The sequence below is a fragment of the Ciconia boyciana genome, chromosome 1 (genome assembly GCF_034638445.1).
Source record: "Ciconia boyciana chromosome 1, ASM3463844v1, whole genome shotgun sequence".
Lineage (NCBI taxonomy): Eukaryota > Metazoa > Chordata > Aves > Ciconiiformes > Ciconiidae > Ciconia > Ciconia boyciana.
In genome coordinates this window covers 156,944,230-156,958,981 of record NC_132934.1, presented here as the reverse complement: position 1 = coordinate 156,958,981, position 14,752 = coordinate 156,944,230, and the positions used below count along the sequence as shown (strand labels likewise).

General features: G+C 38.1%; 1 long non-coding RNA gene across 1 annotated transcript; it reads left to right on the top strand.

Moving 5' to 3' along the window:
- The first annotated feature begins 548 nt into the window (after positions 1-548).
- Positions 549-11,712, top strand: LOC140646264 (uncharacterized). The gene is made up of 3 exons (XR_012040386.1): positions 549-3,805; positions 4,239-4,429; positions 7,311-11,712. It is a non-coding gene; the product is annotated as an uncharacterized lncRNA (long non-coding RNA).
- The last annotated feature ends 3,040 nt before the right edge of the window (positions 11,713-14,752 follow it).

Here is a 14,752-nt window from a genome sequence, read left to right as displayed (position 1 = left end):
TTGGGGGGGAGCTATTTGCCCTGGATTTAAGTCTCTATTCAGAAGATTGGTTTTGAATTTTATTAAATAATAGTGAGAAAAGAAATGGGGCTAATCCTGAGAGCTAGAGCACAAAACTTGGCAGGTGCTGTAACTGCCTGGCTGTTGCATAACGTGCCCCCTCCCACAGCAGCTCTGTTTCAAAAGGGGTGAGCCATGCTCAGTTCTTCAAAGGCTACGGTAGGCACTGCCCTCAGGAGAGGACTCCAATTTTTGGCTCCTAAACAGATGAAGATGCCACCCTTGTGGTGCTGACTCAGACACCTTGGCTTTAAGGGGGCGACAGCCACGCCTCCCTGTATAGCATTTCCACTTGGCTTGGTGACTCCTAGTTAGCATGTGTATTTTATGAGTTCCTAATTCTTGTTTAATTTTGAAAACCTATTTGAATGAAATACTGGCTGTGGAAATTCTATATTCAGAATATTTTGCATATTTTATTTGTAATCGAAATTTTTCCTTTTTTTTTCTCCTGATTTCTTTAAACACAGTGATATGTCTAGCAGTACCTCTTTTTCTGTATGGATATGAAAATGACTGGGAGTGATTACTTTTTTTTTTTAAAGTAGTCAAGAAGCAACTTGTTTATGATAAAAATAGGGTTGCAGGTATGGGAAAAGCATCCTACCTACACTTAAAAATTAAATTAATGCTACAACAATTAATGGGAATTGACCCTGAAGCATTTTTGAATGTTAACAGCTATTCTGTTAAAATTTTATCAAAAAAAGGTCAAAAGAAACCTTTTTCTTTTTTTCTTACCACCATGCAAATTGATGAACTTGAAAATTAAAATTTGCATACATTAATGGGCAGAAAATAGCAGTTATTACTTTCCTAAAAGGTTTTGTTAAAAAGTATAAGACAAATATGCTGTCTGTATGGGCAAGCCAGTTTAGCAGGAAGTCTTCTGAGTGCCAGATTCTGCCTCCTGTATTCACAGAAGTAGTGCTTCATTTTGCAAGTTGATTCATTAATTCATTTCCCTGACTAGCTAGGTTAAAGGTTGAAGGAATAAAGCATTTGGGCATGATGCAATTTTATTATACAGTTTAATTTTAACAGAAGCTTTTAAACTTTTTTTAAAGTTTTTGTGAAAGTCTCATTAAAATGGCAAAAGCTGCGAGACTATACTTGTAGACGTCTTTCCTAATGATCTGAAGAGAAACAAAATACTAGAGAGGAAAACAGACATTTTGAAGTCCATCCTTCTGGGAGTTTTCATTAGAATGTCTCTTCTCTCCACTCTTTTTGGAAGACATCGGAAGTGTTGTGGCATGTGTTGTTTGACTCTATTATTGTTCCTCATGTCCTTTATTCCTAAATTATATCAGTAGTACTTGTCTGCAGATGGTTTGATAATTTTTAAACTGCAATGATAGCCATTGTGCAGGTCAAACTGAATTATATTTTCATGAGTGATCTGGCTGACTTTGTTGTCTCAGCTGATGATCTCCCACAGAGCTATAACCATGACTTCAGCAATACTAGAACAGGGCTGTCTTGATCGATCACAAAGCTCTGAACACTGGGCACCCTCGGTGTGCATAGCATCTAACCCACTGCTTACGCTGTGCAGCGTCATGCTGTACACACCTATACACTCTGTAGAGTCTGTGCACAGTGTATTTAATCTGCCATCAGCTCTGCTGTGCATTGATTTCAAAGTGGGCTTGGGGCCTGGTTCATTTGGGTCTGTGTCTAAGACAGCAATGTGTTAGAGCAGGATAGGCTTCCAAATGCATGGAATATCTAATGCCTATATGTACTTCTGTAGAGATATAGCTGACATCAATGCATATGTGGTTACTGGTCATTGATAGTGTTTTGTGTTGGCATACAAGTTTGATAAAGTTGTTTTCAAGTTTCTATCGCAGATGCTAATTACAGCTTTATGAATTATTGGGATATAATCTCGGTAATGTGGAAAACGAAGTAAATTTGGAAGGGAATGCACCAGTCTTTCTCCTTTATCTCTTATTTACATTATTACCAAGTTTTGAATGGATGAAGCATATCCTTCTGCGGTTTAAACCATTGCAACACATAGTGTGGTGGTATATTTGTGTTTAGACAGTTCTCTGTATTTTACTTTGTGTCCTGTTTGTGGAGACAGGGAAGCAGCTAAGGAAGAAGAAGAAAAACTGCCCATACCATCTTAAAACATTTAAAGAAATACTATATTAAACACCACTTTTTAAAGTCAGGCACTGCTGATTGTGAATAAGGGTGGCAGAACATGGTTGTAGTAGAAGAACCAGTGAATGAATCTACAGCAGTGTTTCAGCTAGGATAAAGGGTTGTGGTTTTGCTTGTTGAAGCAAATCTCTTGAACATCAATTTGATTGCATTGGAGTGGTCTCAGTCTGCGTAAACTGGATTCTTTTTGGATAAGACTAAGTCTAAAATAAAAACTGAAATATGGTAGGTTCTGTTTGAACATAAAGAAACACTTTTTTTACTGTGAGGGTGACCCAGCACTGGCACAGGTTGTCCAGGAGGTTTTGGAGTCTCCATCCTTGGAGATATTCTGGACATGGTCCTGGGCAACCAGCTTTAGGTAGCCCTGCTTGAGCAGGGCAGGTTGGACAAGACGACCTCCAGAGGTCCCTTCCAGCCTGAACTGTTCTGTGTTTCTGTGAAACTGGATGATGTATTCTAGGACTCCATCTGCTATTGGGGTTTCAGTCTGCAGGACTCGTCTAGAGCTGGTGGAAAGTAAAGCACTTCCCAAAAGCATGTAGCGTGGGCATCGAGTTCGCAGTAGCTGCTGTCTTAGTTCACAGGCTTTCTATTGCAAAGGGCTACTTGCTAATGCAGACATAGCCAGTAATGTCACGTAGAGCTGAGTTAGCAAGTCCTTCAGTGTTGGCTTCTTTGCTCAGGAGCACATAGACATTGCAGAAAGCGCAGGCCACAAGTTGACACAATTACTTTGTATATTGGATCTATACAGACATAGCCCCTTAAGCCATTTTTTTGCAGGCTAGAAGGCTGTGGTATTTGGCTGCTAGCATCCGATAGATAGGCACCAGGCCAATCTGAATGTATATAGCATTGGAATATCTAGTGAATCTGAATTTGTAGACTTTCCTGCTAGTTGATTGATGAGTTAGCACACCTTAGACTCTTTTCATTTAGCTCCTCATTGGACAATTACGTATTCTTTCTGGCTTGCCAAAGGTAAGTAGAAGAAATGAGTGGGGGAAGGTAATACTGAGGTTGAATGGCACAGGAGGCATGGGAAGAGATGAAAGTATTGCACTAGATGGTGGGGGAGGATATATATATAGCTTAGGGTTGGTACGATGAAGGTTTGTCTGCACACTCAAGTCCGGAGCTCCTGCTGTGTATATTAGGCAAAGAAATAATGCACTGACATGCTCTGACTGCTCAAAACAGGACTCCCAGGGCAAAATGCCATCCATGCTTACTCACCCCGCTGAATAGCATTGTCTGCAATTTTTCTCAAGCTGTTTCTACAGGTATTCAGTCTTGGTGGTGCAGAGGGACCTGGAATTCTCTAAGAAGCTGTACTTCAGGAAAAGGTGACTTTGCTGCATCTGTATAAAAGTGCTGCTGCAAAGAGCAAACATGAAAAAAGTCTGGAGCTTCCCTGAGGCTTGGAGCCAAGAGCAGGCTTGCAGCTGATTGCGAGACATCTGTCATCAGCAGGAGTTGCCAGCAGTGGAGCTGGGGGCTACAAATGAGAGTGAAAGAAGTACACGATGACCTAGTGAAAGAAAAGGATTTTCTAGGACAAAGGGTAGTAGTTCATGATGATAAAGCAAAAGAAACTACGTACCTGAAAGAGGAGGATTGAGTATGGGGGTGTGGAGGGGTAACTATAGAGGATAAAACCACACCAAGAAATAAGCTCTGAGTAAGACTGGGGACAGGTAGTAAAATGCATGCATTGGTGAGAAAGGAATGAGTGTGGTGAGAAAACAAGTAGGAAGTGAAGAGCAAAAAAGCAAAGATATGAAGGATGCAAAACCCCAGAAAACACTCACTGCATTAAGGAAAGAAAAAACCACAAACATGTATTTTTGATACTGCTTTTCTATATGGTCTGTTGCTAATGTTGCCAGAATGAATGTTAAACAGTTTAAAGGGAATGGTGTCTGAGATGAATTCTCTTCAGCTGTACGTCTCCTAGGCAAATGTATGAGAACTGCTGATCTGTTCGTCTTGTTCAGATCACATGAATGTGAACACAGCGGAGATTTGACTTGGTGTCCCTGTCTACAAATACAGAGGGGAAAAAAAATGGGAAGAGAAAGCCTCCCCTGGGAAGAAAGGGAGTGATCCCATTATAAATGAGAGTCATACAACATCCCTTCTGGAGGCGTGTTGAAATTTCCCATGGGAGGAAGAAGAATAAACAAAGGTCGGTATTACTAATAAAAGAAAAATAGTTGGCAACCAAGGAAACAATAATTATTTGATTGCAGTGTCCTGAAAAGCTAGCAACAGAAACAATACCAGTTAAAAGCAACAGGCCCAACGCATCTCACTTGCAACCCTACCTGTCATTACACCAAGGATGTGTTTGCCTTACTGCTCTAAGAGCAGTGCTTCGCCAGCAAAATAAATATGCCCTGACTTTTTGCCTTTGCTTCTTTACTCTTCTTATGACCACAGTGTTCCTGAGGGTTTATTGTGTTTAACTTTACAACACTATTGTGAGGCAAGTACGGAGTTGCTATTATCTCTCTCTGCTTCACAAACGAGGAACAGAGCCTGCAGGAGAGCTGTGCTTACAGCCGCACAGCTTATGTATGGCAGGCAAGGGAGTTTCCAAATCGCAGGCCAGTAACTTTCTTTGCTCACTTTCTGCGGTGGCAGAAACAGTAATGGAATATTAGTACTGGGAGGGCATGTATAATGTTTTTTGTTGAACAGTGAATTTTACCTACCAGGAAATAAATGAGCAAAGCTTGCTATTGCAAAAAAAGATATCCCGAAATCATAACTTTAGCAATTTCAAGAAGAGATCCATATAGTCTTGAAAAATACATTAATAATGAAATATTTATGTTTGTAGAGCAGTAAGACTGCTCCAGTTTAATTTTAAGTTCAAACTGGCAAAGCCTGTTAAGGCCAAATTGTAACAGGCATTATTATTTCTTAATGGAGAGGTGCGTGGTGAGCTAGACAGAAGGAAGCTGTGCAGTGCTCTGGTCATGCTTCCAGTCTGCCTGATGATGCAATTACAGTCCTAACTCTGCACTTCCTCAGGGGTAACCTCACTGAATGGCACTGTCTAGTTTAGCTTTGTCACAGTGCAAACGGTTATTCTGCATTCCCAGTGATCTTATCTTTACTAGCAGCGTATAGCTGAGTTGTGGGATGGTTTGTTCGTAGTTCACTGGTTACATAGAAAACACTGTGCTATGGCAAGTGTCACTTTCTCAAGCCTGAGTGCATGCTGAAAGTGCTTGAGAGGCAGCACTCTGATAAGGATCTAAGCTAATGCTGTTGCGAAGGGTTAGATTGTGTAACATAAGCTCAGTCCTCTTTTGGCTAGAGAATGGAAGGGTGTGGGATGTTCCCAAAACAACAATTGCTGCACTTCTATAAGGGCTGTAGCACGCTGCTTTTCATCTGCAGGAAGACAAAGCCATTTGCCTAGATCTTCTTTCCAGATTTTTTTTTTCTTTGTTTCAGTGATGTCCATTTCTTATGTTAGCTATTAACATTAGGGCAGGTCTTCAAGAGCTTCAGGGTCTGCTCCTTTGCTTTTTTTTTACCATATCTTTTGAGTTTTTCTTCTGTCTCCTTTGCCATCTACATTGGCATCACTACCCCCTAAATGAGGTCACAGTCTTTTAGGATTGTTACTTCCTGTTAGAGTAGTTATCTTGGAGAACGGAAGAGAAAGAAAAACATCACATTGAATTCTCAAGCTTTTTTTGTTACAAAAACAGGTTCTAAAACTGAATAGTGGTTACAAGCAGAATCATCTTTTAGAATTTATTTGCAGCATAGGAGTGAAAAACACAGACCATGCAAATTAGTGTTTCTAATGATACTATTTTTTTATTATGCCTGTAGCTTTTTAGGTATTTTAAGATTAAATATATTTTCCTTATTGAAAGAAAGCCAAACGTGAAACTAAATTGATAGCTGAAGACTGATGGTGGTCATTGTGCAGGGACCCTTTCATATGACTGTGTATGAAGCTGACTGTACTTTATTTTGTAGGGTTAATTTATGACAGGAATTTATACTACGAATTAAGCTAACTGTTCTTATTTCTGGCACAGCTCTGCAAAGTTAGATATCAGCAGTATTTTCCAATAAGGTTATAAATTTATCTTTCATTAGACATTTGCATGCAGCTATTTAAAGATGTCAACCTCCTGAATTAATATGAAAGCAATCAGTTCAAATATGCTGTTTTAAACAGTGATCTGAAAAACAGCATGTAGAAGTGAGAATTTCTGAAATATTTTCTTTCCCTTTTCAGTGTCTGCCTTGCTTGTAAGAAAAACAGCCGTATTTTAGTTTCCTCTTTTGGTTTCCCTCTGTGGAAAATGGTGATAACAATGCTTCTCAGTCTCTTTGAGATATGTGGAAGGAAAATGCAAGCAAATAATTCAAATATTGTATAATAGTGCTATATGCAGTTTATTTGCCTTTGTCCATAAAGTATGCTTGAAAATCTATTTTCTTCTTGCCTGTTTTAAGATGGGATAAAGAGTTTTCCCTATAGCTAGGTACTTTGGTTAACACTTTTGATTTGAAAAGACCATTTTAAAAGCTCCAGATAGACTCACAGAGGTTGGCAAAAGGATTTGCACTCATGCTTGTGGATGTTGGATGGTGGTCTGACTGTGTGCATTAAAGATGAATGCCAACATGATTGTATAAATATTACATTAGCATGCCCTTCTAAAAACAGTCTGCAAGACACCCTTGGATTGCCCTACTCTAGAATTCATAAGCGAGTACGACTAAAATAGGAATAGCCTAAATAAGTATGTATTTACATGTGTGCTCAGAGCTTTGACGTGAGTACTTTGTACACAAGGAGATGCTTGAACAGTCGGTTGATGGTTTAGGAGCCAGTAGATGGCACTCGAGAGCACATTCCCCAGTTCCACAGGTCCACTTGCGACTGATTTCTGTCCGAAGTTCTTTGCATGGTGTTCTTAACGAAAGTTAAGCCTATTTTAAGCCCACTGCTAAAACGGGGCCTAGGGAACTTGCATTTGAAAACTGTTACCCTGTGAATGTGAACTGTACTTTTTGTTTTTCTACTGAAGGTCACCAGCTTCATTCCAGTTCTCAACACTTCTTTTGCTTGTGCAATTTTTTCGAAGCATAGACGATTTTAAATGAATGCGTCCATTTGAATATATAAAAGGCTGCAATGAGAAGAATTGGAATGGTACAATTAGAGGAACCCTGCTTCCCATTCTGAACAAAAGCAGTGTCGACAAAAATCTACAGGAGCAGGTCAACCTTTGTTGAACAACATTCTATTTCCTGTTTTATGGGCAATACACTAAATGCAGTCCCTTACCTTTGATGGAAATAAATGAACTGTTTGTCAGTCCCAGTGGAAGCAGAATTCTTGAATGAGCCTAAAGTTCCCTTTTATAAGAAAGCGAGTAAGTATGACAAGTCCTCGGTGGCTAGTCTGATGCCTATTATTACTGGTTTATCAAAGCCTCCACCCCTTCCATGTGGATAATGGACTCACTCTGTCCTTTAACATAATTATTAGTCTAGACTGGAGACATGTCAGGTTAATATTTCCACAGAGAAGGGTTTTCCCCTTTAAAACCAGATGGTAGCTTGAATCATGGGACTAAATCTGGAACGTGCTCCTAAAAAGACCACAATTTGGTCCCGTTGGCAAAGATTACTATACTGGGAACCACTCCCAGAAAAGGAAAAAAACATGAATCAGAAATAAGCTGGTTGATTCCCTGTGGAAAGGATCTAGTGAAAAAGTCTTAAGAACAGCATAGGCTAAAGGTATTTTACATTAACCATGAGTTTCATTTCATATTTGGCCTTGGCCTACTGCTGTACAGAAATTACTGTACCCAAATATCTGATTCATTTCTGGGAGTGTCAGATAGTACTTTTTGCTAAACTGTAATGAAAACCATGCATGATTTGATTAGATTGCTATTTCTCCAGCTTGTATCAAGTAGATAATGTGAAACAAATGCCTTCAATTTGCCCAGAAAAGAGAAAATTAACTTTGCAATGATATTTTGGCCATAGCGACCTCTTCAAAGAATGGTCTCTTAACAAAAAAAAGTGAAGAGTGTAATTCATGCCTCATTAGCACTTCTTATAATACATCTTCACTCATGACTTACAATAATTCCTGCTTCAAAGCTATTCTGGTAAGTCAGGAAATTTGCAAGATAGGGATTTCTGTGCTTATATCTGTACTGAGCTGAAAAGCTGGGAAAGGTGGTCATTCATTTTTGGTTACGGAAGCGGAGTTTATCAAAGTAACCTTCAGATTCTTACAAAGTGTCTGTGAGCATTTATGTGTCTAGCTAGCACTGGTGAAGTAAAGAGTTGGTCAGCATTTCCATTATGAACCTTCATTTTCAGTGTTTTGTAATAGTAACAGTCCCTAAAATTTCTTTCCAAGCGGAAACTTGGCATGTAAATTCTCAGTCCAATTATTTTTGTATAAATTTTGAGACAAATCAGTTTGTCCATTTTTAAGTTTTATGGGAGATCATAAATTTTTTAATGGCTTCAGATGCTTTATTACATTCCTGTAACAGTGCAGGAATTCATTAAAAAGAGTTCTTCATTAAAATAAAAGTTTTCAGTACATACTGTTAACTTGTGATTTTTGTATTTTTAATTTTTTTTTTAATTAGAAAGTAGCTACTGTGCACCTTGTCTTATTTAGCGTATATTATTTCACAGAAACAGATTGGCTTATTGTGGACTGCTTGGCACTCTCCTGTAAGTGATCTGTAAATAAAGGGCTATATTAAATGTTAAGTGTGTGAGAATAAGTCTTCAGTTAGGCCTATGCTAGGAAATGCCTTTGAAGGTAGGCTGAGCTCAGATAACACATTGCAATGTTATCTAACTTAGACCTTTTTCTAAGGTAAAATCCAGGGTATCTATCTTTGTTGGGTTTTTTTCCCCCCCCTTGGTTTCCCTGGCTGGCATCCATTCTCCGTGCCCATCAAAATCAAACTTGCCTAGTTAAGCTAAGTTAAAGAGTATTAACCCACACCTTCATGAGGGGAAAAAAGTGAGGTTAGCTCATGTGTGGACCAACTCACAACTAGTCTTGAATAATTTTCTTGATCTAGATAAACTCTTTCATGTAATAGTAATAGAATGTAATAGAAATTGCTTTAATATCTCTAAATTTCTTTAAAACTCTATTTCAAGAGAAATAGAGTATGCTTTTAAGGGTGCTTTCTGTCACTGAACACTGGTGCAAGATTAGATTCTCATAAATAAAAAATACCATAATTCCATGTACTTGAGTATGCCATCTTTATATTTGCTGGTAGTTGGATATGAAATATTTGAATACATTAATGAGGTAAAAAGATCTAAAAAACTTATATTCCATGTAAAGCCTAGAAATTGACAAGTAAAATGGAGTATCATCCTGCTTGCTGGCCATGGGTCTTTGTATGATAAAACCCCTCTTAAGCAATACCTCCACAGAATTAACGTTAGAGCAGAACCACCGGGAAGTTAACAATTCACAGAAATAAGCACTTTTCCCTTTATTGTCTACACATTTGAATCCACGATTCTCTGAAAAGCATATTAACTTCCTTGATGAAGAAATAACTTCATCATTGGCTTTAAGTAATTTTTATTTATAGAAACAAAGTGTATTTGTAATGGAAGGTAGGTCTGTAGATACAACAGCATATTTAAAGTCTGTAGACTTTTTTCCTGATCAGAGTGTTTTCTTTGCCCATCTGATTTCTGTGCTTCATTTTAATAATGAGTGATAATGGTAGCAGCAATGACAATGAAATAATAATGGATCGTAATAGAAATACGTCTCACTTCACAAAAACATTTGAAAGCAAGTGTATTCAGTGAACAAATGCAGTCTGATACTCTGTTTTATAGTACATGTCTTTTAAATACACCCGAATCCCTGTGAAACTGGGAAACTTCAACATTGGATGGGTCTCAGAAAGACAGGTATGATGATTGGCTGGTCGCCTGCCTTTATAGCTGATGTTAATAGGCTCTGTAGGTACCAAGACCTACAAGAACAGCATATTGAATGCCCGTACTGAGCAGATTCTTGCAGAGAGCAAAGTTTACCATCAATCCAAGGTGATTCTGCTCTGGTGTAATGCTGGGGAAACATTTGCGGTAAGTTTAATGATGACTCCAGCATTACTACTTAAGATGCTGGATTTGACAGTTCCAAATGCTTTATTGCTATTATCATCACCATCGTTATGAAGAATTCAAAATCAGGCCTCAGACTGAGTAATGCTGTACAGTTCCAGGGAAGATGTTGCAGGTGAATGTCTGTTTTATCATTCTGCGGCTGTGGGCATCAATGTTTCCTCTTCCGCTCCTCCAACCACCCTCTTTTTCCTTGTGTATGCAATTGGGTTAGGCTGCCACAGTAGAAAATGAAGCCAACTATCCTGCGTTTAGGAAAGGCAGAGGCTGTTTTCACTAATTCAGACCCAATGTATTTTGCGTAGCAGCAGAGGGGTACACCACTCATCCTAGAACCCTAGAACTTTGTCCTTGATATTTTATAAAGTTTAGTAAAATTTTCCTTTAAGTGAAATGTTTGGGTTTGTAGTACATTGTCTTGGTAGCATCTTTATGACATCATTTAAGCCCTAAATGAGCATCATTTAAGCAGGACCTCTTCCGGCTCTGTGATAACTGCATTCCTGAACCCTCCCTTGGCCATTGCAGCCTTACTGCAAATGAAAGAGTGAGAGAATCTTCACTGTGATTGACATCAAGAAGGGATCATCTCCCTGGGGCAGTGACTGTGGGTGACTCACTGTTATTCTTCCCTGTTGGACTGCAAATATGTATAATAATAGAGCTCTGTGAGGGGAGAGACTTTCTGGCAGTGTGTTACTTGTGTCAAGCCATGGGGGTTTCAGATTTTCTTGGGTAACCTTACAGTAGTATCTCTGAACTGGCAAAGCCTGGTGGCAGCAGAATTATTCCAGTGAAGCAATTCCCTCATTTGTAAAAAAATGTTAGAAGAATACAATGTGACTGGAGAGATTCAATATTTTATGTAATTATTTCCTTTAATAACAATTGTAACATAAAGCATGTAACTTTTAAAAAATCTGTATTAGAGTCATACGGATTTCTTGTGAAGTTGTGTAAGGACAGGAGCATATGAAACATCACAGAGTAGGCAAGTTCATTACACAGAACTTGGTTCTTGGCAGTCATTTCAATTAAGGGAGTTCGTTGTTTCTGAGGATGCCATTTTAGAGATGTTTATTGCAATATGATAACCTGCACAAGAAATGAAACCTTTCTGTGGCTTGGCTGTTGTAGCTACTGTTGGACTGCCGGTGGTAAAAAGATGATGAAGCATTTTTCCTGAAATAATTTTGGTTTTGTAATAATGCAAAATTATAGTGACTTCATAGCCCTGCTTTAGAATCAAAGATTAATTAATTCTTTTTGTTTTATTGGGATATATCCTAAAGCATGTATCCTATATGAGTAATGCATTATAATAGAACAAAAAATGTCCCTTAAAATTCAAATATTTGGAATAATTTTTGGTGGTTTTTTGTTTTTGTTGTTTTTAATATTAGTTAATTGATACGTAGCTTAGGAGATTGAACTGTTACTTTATTCTTAGTTTAGAACTTGGAGTGGAGGAATTTTCATCTAACTTTACGGGTCAATTAAGCCCCCTAAATAGCCGATGAGAAGAGATGGAGACCTGCTGAGGTCCTATCCTAGGAAGTGTATAGCAGTGCAAGTGGGAACCATTATCCCTGGCAGCTGCCTGTCTTTCTTTTGCCTGGGAGGGGGATGAGGGGGGTTGGTGTCTACACAACTGCCTTGAGCAACATCTTAAGTTGAGGTCTGAATGCCTCTTCAAATGTACAGAAGCCAGGGGACCAGTTTAAAAAGTGCAGATTTAAAAAATAAGAACTATTTGACTCTGTTTTTTTGTTGTTTGGGGTTGTTTTGGTTTGGTTTTTCCTGAATGCATAGAGTTTATTTTTTAAATGTTTCTTAGAAGTTTCATGGGATAGAAACTTTTCAAAATTAAACCTGAGGGTTGTAGTATCATCACAAACACTGGGGGCTAAATTTTTTAAAAAAGGTATTAAATATCCCATGAATCGTGATGCAATTGTGAAGACTGTCCGTACTGGTAGGCAGAGACAGCTTTTTGATTGACCATATAACTGTGACATGTTATTTTTGTCCTCATTCTTACTGATACTAGTGGTGTTCTCATTGCTAGTAGTAACGCATCATTGCAGACCTTATTAAGTTCAAGGGCAGTTGGACTTCTCTTTTTTTGTGGCTGATTCTGCAATAAAAGATCTCCTGTTGTGAAAAAATTCCCTTTATGTGATAAGGTTTTTATTTGTTTCTTAGTTGATTGGGGAATTTTTGTTTCTTGGTCAAACCTTGTATGAAGCCCGGAAAGTATCTGGTTTTGCAACCTTTAAAAGCTCAGTAGAGCTGTAATGTTACAAGTTAAGTGTATTTAAGGTTTTTTGTCAGGCTTGCTGTATAAAAAATGTTGCCTCTTGTCCATTCATAACAGAATCTAATGGGAATTAAGCAATAAATAAGTACATTAAATACATTTGCAGTATGCTATGCAAAACAGTAAAACCAACTGATATGCAGCTTGAAAGCCTGGCTGAAAAGATTACTAAAACATCTCTGAAGGTATTTTTGGACTTCAAAAATATTCTAAGGAGATATTCAGTACTACTGCTTAGAAATTATATCACTGTTGCTGAACTATATGTTACACAATTAATTTATACTTTATTACATATCTATTTTCAAGTGCACGTCTTGGAAAAGCTAACTCTTTAAAAACAAAACCAAAGAAATGCAGTAAAAGTTCTCATCCAATGTTGTCACCAGAGCTGAAGGTCTAGTCTAGGTTAACTTCTACTCATAGGAAACGATCTGCAGGGAATAGAGCTCTATCTCGATGTCCTTACCAATACGGCTTTTTACTGTTTCCTCTATTCTTGTGGAAAGCTATGACACAAACTACCTGTCTGAGTCAGTTTTGACCTTCATTTTATGATCAGAACTGGTAGAGGAAATGTCTAGTGTCCTTGTTCTGGGTCTATGCAACTTCGGGTGATATTGAATTTGTCATTGATTTCTTCCTGTGGTGGATGGTGCATACTGGAGCCACAACTGTCCAGAGTGGGAATGCCGTGCTGCGTGATTTCACTTGAGTTGTACCTTGAGGAAGCCACCAAAGTTAGAACAGATGTGGGACTGCTCTGAGGGATTTTCCTCAAAATTACATATCTCCAGAGGCAAGACTTGGTAAGAAAATTTTCACACAGGACCTATAATAAATCTCATCCTGTAGATTTTATAAGAGGAAAGAGCAATCCAAGTCCAAATGTGGTGTATCTCTGCTTTTTTTTCCCACACATAACCCTACTGATTCATGACTTGAACTATGAAAAGAGAGTTGGCAAGCAAAATAAAGTCAAGCAACATCATGGTTCTGTAAAAAAAAATTGAAAAATGGGCCAAATTACTTTCCTTTGTATAGTTTTCCTGTCCTTACTCAGAAGGAAAAGTGGCTTTCGCCAGGAAATATTTAGTAATTGGGAGGGGATAGAAGACCATTTTGTTATCCATTTTTACAGTTCTTTATGGAAGGTATGAAGGGCTTATTTGGTAGTGGTTGTGCCACACTAATTTTTGTTTATTTCTGGAGATGGAGGCAATATTGCACATTTCTTTAATACTGCTATGGTTGTCTTTCTTGCTGTGCTAACCTTTAAATCTTTATTCCCTTATGGCACTGTATGTGGAACATGAAATTCATGACTTAATATGCTTCTATATCCTCTTTTTGCCATTGCACTCAGAAACAAATAAAATTAATGTTTTTTACCCTTTCATATTTTTCTTGTAGATTTACATTGGCAGAATTTTGCAGAGGGTTTCTCTACTTCCAGTGTTGAAATTTGCTGTTCCCCTGAATGAAAATGAAATTGTTTTCCTTCATGTGTTTGCAGAAAACAAATAAAGAGGGGGATGTTAAATATGAACACACACAATTTCCACTCTTATTTATTAACTTTAAGACATGAGTGCATGGCCTGCTTTATATGGTAATGGAGTTAATTAAGAATTCAGCTATTAAATGTAAATCATTTCTTCCCATTAGGTGTTTGTAATTTCTTTTCATTTGTACAGAGTCTCTACAGCATTGTAAACAAGTGAAAAGGAAGAAAAAAAAAAAAGGAGCTTTTAAAATAATGATATCCTACTTTTGTAGAGCATAATTCTTCTCAAAGAATTTAAAAAATAAACAAATTTTCAGTTGCGAGGAGTGCACATCACAGCTGAGGAACTACATAAATATAGTTGCAAACCACCTTTCCACTCTTATTGAGTGGCAATACTGAAATTGTTCCGGGCAAGCCAGTTCCTTAGGAGAAAGCTGCAGAATAAGGAGCTGCACGACCGCAGTCCCTGCACTGTTGCGGTGCAATAGACTGGC